Genomic DNA, 6,140 nt, shown 5'->3' with positions numbered 1-6,140 from the left:
ACTGCTACTCTGGGGCTGTGAGCGGCCTCGATGTTTACAACTCAAGGGAAAGTTAAACGGGGAAATGTGGGAGAAATGATAAGTCCTTAAAAGACATACTAACAAAAAGGGAAAATTGCAAGGGAACGTGGCGATAAACCTAGTACTGGGCGAGGAGCGCTTTCTTTTTCAAAAGTCACCTCGTGTGGGTGGCATTTAAAGTAATAAAGCTAGAGTGGGTTCCAATCCCAGCTCATCCCCACTTGTGTAGACTTGGGGACGTTATGTAAATTCTCTGTGCCTCCCCCCGCCCCCCATAGTCTGGCCGCCTAACTCATGGCCCTCCCCTTTCTTATGTTTGTCTCCCCAGTGCCACCGCAAAGATGTGTAATCAGTGTTGTTGAATGACTGAATGGAAACTTCTGTCCTGAAAATCTTTTTAATGAACCTAAACACTCACACCCTTGAAAACTATTGAAGTGCATTTCAATTGCTATCATTTTACTTACCTTTCACACTCACTGAAATGCCAGTTTCTGCAAGAAAGTATTCTTTGCTCTCTCTGCCTTGCCAAGTAGTTGAGAAGCAGAAATTGATTGAATTGAACATCAAAGTAACAGTCATACCGTTTTTCCCCAATATTAAAGTGAAAATAACCAATATGTTTCTAATCATGAAGAAAATACATACTAATGTGGAAAATTAAAGCAATACACTAAAATATAGAAAGTGGAGGGAGGGAGGAAGGGAGGGAAGGAGGGCCAAAGCTGGAAACATTTGAGCAACAAAATAACACAGTATTAGATTATAACAAATAAATGGGGGAGAAGGGACAAATCCTCCTTACAGAAAAATTCCACATAATATATGTGTATAACTTCTAGGAGGTAAAGCTTCACCACCACCACCACCCCGCCCACCTTGAGTGTGGACTGGACTTAGTGACTTGCTTCCAAAGAATAGAATATGGAAAGGGAAAAATAGTACCTTCATAATGGAGAAAATTGGCAGACACCACCTTAACCAACTGATCACGGTAAACATCACCAGCAATGTCATGTTGATATCATGTACCCCCAGAAATGATGTGATGAGGACATTTCATCTCTAGTGTTTGTCCCCAAAACCCACAACCCTACTCTAATCATGGGGAAAACATCAGACAAACCCAAATTAAAGAGCATTCTACAAAATATCTGAGCAGAACTCTTCAAAGCTGTCAAGGTCATGAAAAGCAAGAAAAGACCTGGGTGAAAACACAGTACCAAGCGTTACTCATACATTTAAAATGATGCTCCATGTAAGTGACCTTAAAATGCCCCATATGTCTTCATTTAACAGACATCTATTCACTCTTCCACGTCCTTTGACCACATGCTGCCGATATATGGGGTTCCTTTCCTAAATGGTTTCCACTTATCCAGATCATTAGCAACTTGCCGTGCAATGAAACCGTACAATGTTTGCTTTTAAAAATTCTTTTCTCTCCCCACCTCCCTCACATACACACACACACACATAGGGGTAACTATTTTCCTAGACTAAGTTGTTCATTCACCTCCTTTCTGTCCCTTTTTGCTTCTCCCCTTTCACCCTGATATACCATCATAAAATAAGACAAGAAACAAGAAGCTATCACAGATCAGACAGAAAGAAATGTGATGACTGAATGCAGTGTGGGATCCTGTATAGAATCCGGGAACAGAAAAGCACACTAGTGGAAAAACTGGTGAAATCTGAATAAAATCTGTAGTTTAGTTACTTGTAATACCCCAGTGTTAATTTCTTAATTTTCACAAACATATCATGGTTAATATAACATGTTAACATTAGAGGAAACTGAGTGAAGGACATTCGGGAACTCTCCACTATCTTTGCAAATTAAAATTTATTTTTTTACTAAAGAAAGTGAGCCAAATCCTAGATCCCACCTCTCTGGAAGTAACCACTTTGTGCGTTTGTGTGTGTGCACATCATTCCATTTATCTCTGTATAAATACATGTATACATACACTTTTATGTAAATGAGATTCATATTATAAATGCTGCTTCTTATCTCTGCAACAATATATACCGGAAATCTTCCATGCGGATGAACATAGATCCATATCATTCTTTTAAATGATTTTGAAAGATTCCATTGTAGTGCCATACCCACATAGATGGACATATATGCTGTGTCCAGTATCTAACATAATATTGCAGTGAATATTCTTGGGCACACACTTTTGCATGCCAGTCCAGTTCTTTCTCTAGAATAAATTTCTAAAAATGGAAGCCTTATTTCCTTTCAGTGAAGAATGGTATTTATAATCTAGGCTCAGGGTGTCAGGTATGTTCATTGTTACTGGGGTTTTGATGCTCTCAAGCCCTCCCATTGGTCAAAGCTGGGGAATATTATACACATGTGTGCACACATTTCCATCTACATACATTGAAAACCATGAGTTCCCACTGATATTGTGAAGTCCAATCTAACACCATAGGGTTCAAACTAGGCTTTTCCCCTTATATGTATGTAACTTCGTTTTCTGGCAGTGAGAAACCTGACTCGCATCAGCCTTAATATATTTACTTATTTAAGCAATTCCCCTGTGTGAAACCAATCTCCAATCTGGCCACCACCCCATCTCCTGCACTCATGCCCTCCTTACATCTCTCCAGATTGGACTCCCAAGGCCAGTTCACGCCTTGAAGTGGACATCTTCACCCTGACTGGATGTAAAATGTTAACATTAGGGGAACCTGGGTAAAGGGCATTTGGGAACTCTCTCCAGTATCTTTGCAACTATTCTGTAATCTAAATTTACAGCAATACAGGGCCACTGGAGCCCCCGACTCCTGCCCCACATCTGTGGATGGCCTGCCTTGCCCTTGCCCCTGATGGCTTTAGGACTGAAAACTTGCGGAAGGGGAGGGATGAAGAAGGGCTCCTATTCCCACTTCACCTTATGTCCTTTGTTGGTCTTCTAATCTGATCATATTAATTATGGAACATAGTAAGTTCAGAGACAGGTAGAGCCAACTTGACCACAAATAATGTTTCATATTGCCATCTGCTTGGTAAGAGCTATGTCTCAGAAGTATTAAATGATAGGTCTAAAACACAAACTCAATGAGAAAACTTGAAACCAAAGAATAGTGGGAAAAAAAGGAAGGGAAGAAAGAAAATAAAGGAAAGAGAAAGAAAGAAGGGAGGGAGGGAGGGAAGGAGGGAAGGAAGGAAGAGAAAAAGGAGCTCTATTGTGGCTATCCCTTTCCTATCTAGAAAATGGTTTGAAATCTTGTTAGTTCTGACTTTCAACTTGTTCCCTCTCCCAACCTTTTTCTTGCCTTTCAAGATCTTGGCAGAAAGCTCCTTTTTAAGGGGCTAGGTCACTTCAATATCCAGACTAACTATAGTTCTTGGTGATAATTAGGGGTAAACTGCCTTCTTGCAAGAGGGATAGGGTATGAGTTGCAGCCCAGCACACTCTGGCCTGACAGTACTAGAAGGAACTACAGTCATGTCTCTGGGCTTATTCTAGGAGGAGGAAATCACAAGGAACAACACAAGAATTAGGTATCTTCCAAAGAGAAGCTGATCAGGGCTGCAGTAAAGCAGAACAAAATTACAAGGTTTAAATCTGTTTTGTTTTCTGTCTCAACTGTCATTTGTTGGCTTCACAAAATAAAGCAAAATACCCTGCAATAGAAATTGCTAGAGGAATAGTACCAGGAATTTTAAAACTAGAAGAGACTTGAGAACCTGAATCATGGCAATCTAAAATTATCAGTAATAGTTACAATCATAACTATTATTTTCACTGACATTTATGTACCAGTCACATAAATATTTTGTTATATTTAATATGTTATACAGCAGTTCTTGGCACATTAACAGGAGGTCTGAGGCCAATTGACAATTCAGTTTTCCTTGACTCTGATTTGACAACTTCCCCTAGTGAAAAATTGGTAATCTAGCAGTCAAATTTTAGTAAGGTCAGTTTATTTTAAATGTGTGGCTTCATGGAAGATCACTATACCTTAATAATAGTAATAATAATAGCTATCATTCATTTGACATACTAAGGATGAAGCATTGTTCTTAATGCTTTATCATTATCATCTGGTTCAAGCCTGCAAGATGGAATGTCTTACTTTTGAACATCAATTTTAACAAACCAGAGGGATTGCACTATCACTGGAGAAGTTAAGTAACTTGTCCCGGTCACACCCTTAGTGATTGGTGAGACGGACCTAAATTCAAGTCTGTTTGATTCCAAGACTGTTTCTCAACTGCTACCATAACTGAAGAAGTTGAATTAAAGATCTTCAGGGGAAAAAAAAAAGATCTTTAGGGTCCCATCCATCTTTGAGATTTTACCTTTTGAACATATGAAAATAAGCATTTTTTAACTTAAATTTGATATCAATCTTTACTACATGATATATGGTAAATCTTTGTGTTTCTATTAGTATTGAAGCTTCTATTAAAGCAACAATTTTCTTTATGGAAAACAATAAGAGTAACAATTCTGTATATTTCTAGTGGAAAACATGGCATTCATCTCCAGTAACTTCTATATCAATACTGATTAAAGATCTGTGCATTGGATTTTCATCAGCAATGAGATAGTTATCTCTTTACCACTGTCATTCAAATTACACAAAGCATTTCTTGGGTTTCCTCTTGAGTCTCATCAAATTATGCTTCACTGATTTCTTCATACATGATTACATCTCTTACAAAAATTTTTTTACTATAAAGTCTTTTGTTTCAGTTTTTCCCAGCTTTATTGAGGTACAATTGACAAAATCGTAAGATATTTAAAAGTGTACAATGTGATACAGTGTACAATTTGATATATAAACACATTGTGAAACAATTTCCCCCTGAGTTAATTAACCCATCCATCACCTCACATATTTACTTTTCTGTTGTTGTCATGGTTGAAAATGTTATGTTCTATTCTCTTAGCAAATTTCAATCATACAATATAGCATTATCATCTGTAGTCACCATGTTATACTTTATATCCTTGGACCTTATTCATCTTATAACTGAAAGTTTGTACCCTTTTACTAACCTATGTTCCTTATTTCTACATTCTTGTCCCATCTCTTCCACTAACTAGTATTACAACTTTGAATAAGACAGCAACATTTCTGGTGTTCAATATCTTCACTACAAAATTAAAAAGGTTACATTCTTGCAGTATTATTTCTGGAAAGTTTAAAAATATAACTTTTAAATAAATATAAAATGCGTATGTGTCTAAAGATGTATTTAACTCATTAATGGGGGATCCAGAAAGATGGTAAGCCTTGGTCAAAGAGAACTGGGGAGTGCCACATATTTACAGCTGCTGAAAGAATGAATACTTGAATAAGACTGCTAATATAGGTACAAAAGTGGTTAATATCCTGCAGCACAATAAACGGTTACCTGTTCTATGGGACAAAAATCATCTGCACCTCTACTGGACAAAATTCAATTATATTACTATCAGTTTTCTACAGGTTAAGATTTTCCCTTACAGAGTTGTACAGTCCTCTGTACTAAAAAATAATAAATATCAAGTCAAACAAAAGTGCACATTCCTGGAGAATCAGACAATCCCAGGAGTGCCTGCTAGACAAAACGCAGCAGGACACTGAAAGAACAAATAGTCATCCCTTCGCCTATTTCCAAGTTTCGGATAATTTTTCTTAATAGAACTAAGAATCCTCTGAGTTTTAAAATTCTCTTTTAGGAACCAGCGCCAAAAATGTAACATCACTAAGAATTACAACACTAGCACACCCCAGTAAGCACACACTGATTACATTTATTCTACTTAGGATTGTCACTTGCCATGTTAAACCACCAGACTAATTGAAAGGCTAACTGTAATTTGCTGGTATTTATGGCTTCCAGGAAAGCTTTACAAAGGATGTGTCTCATCTTATGCTGAAATTAAGTAGTTTGTTCAATAATTAATAAATATATATTGAGAATGCATCATGTACCAATCACAGTTTTAGGATAAAACAGAGAAATAAAATAGATGAAGACTCCTGTCTTCAAGAAGATTATATTCTTGTAGTGAGAAATTCCATATGAATTAAACATTTAAAGGTTGAGTAAAAATTAGGAGACAACATAAATGATATCATTTGTAAACCTGGGTGGGAAAGAC

This window comes from Lipotes vexillifer, unplaced genomic scaffold, assembly GCF_000442215.2.
Source record: "Lipotes vexillifer unplaced genomic scaffold, Lipotes_vexillifer_v1.1 scaffold77, whole genome shotgun sequence".
Taxonomy (NCBI): domain Eukaryota; kingdom Metazoa; phylum Chordata; class Mammalia; order Artiodactyla; family Lipotidae; genus Lipotes; species Lipotes vexillifer.
This window is presented reverse-complemented; position numbering follows the sequence as displayed.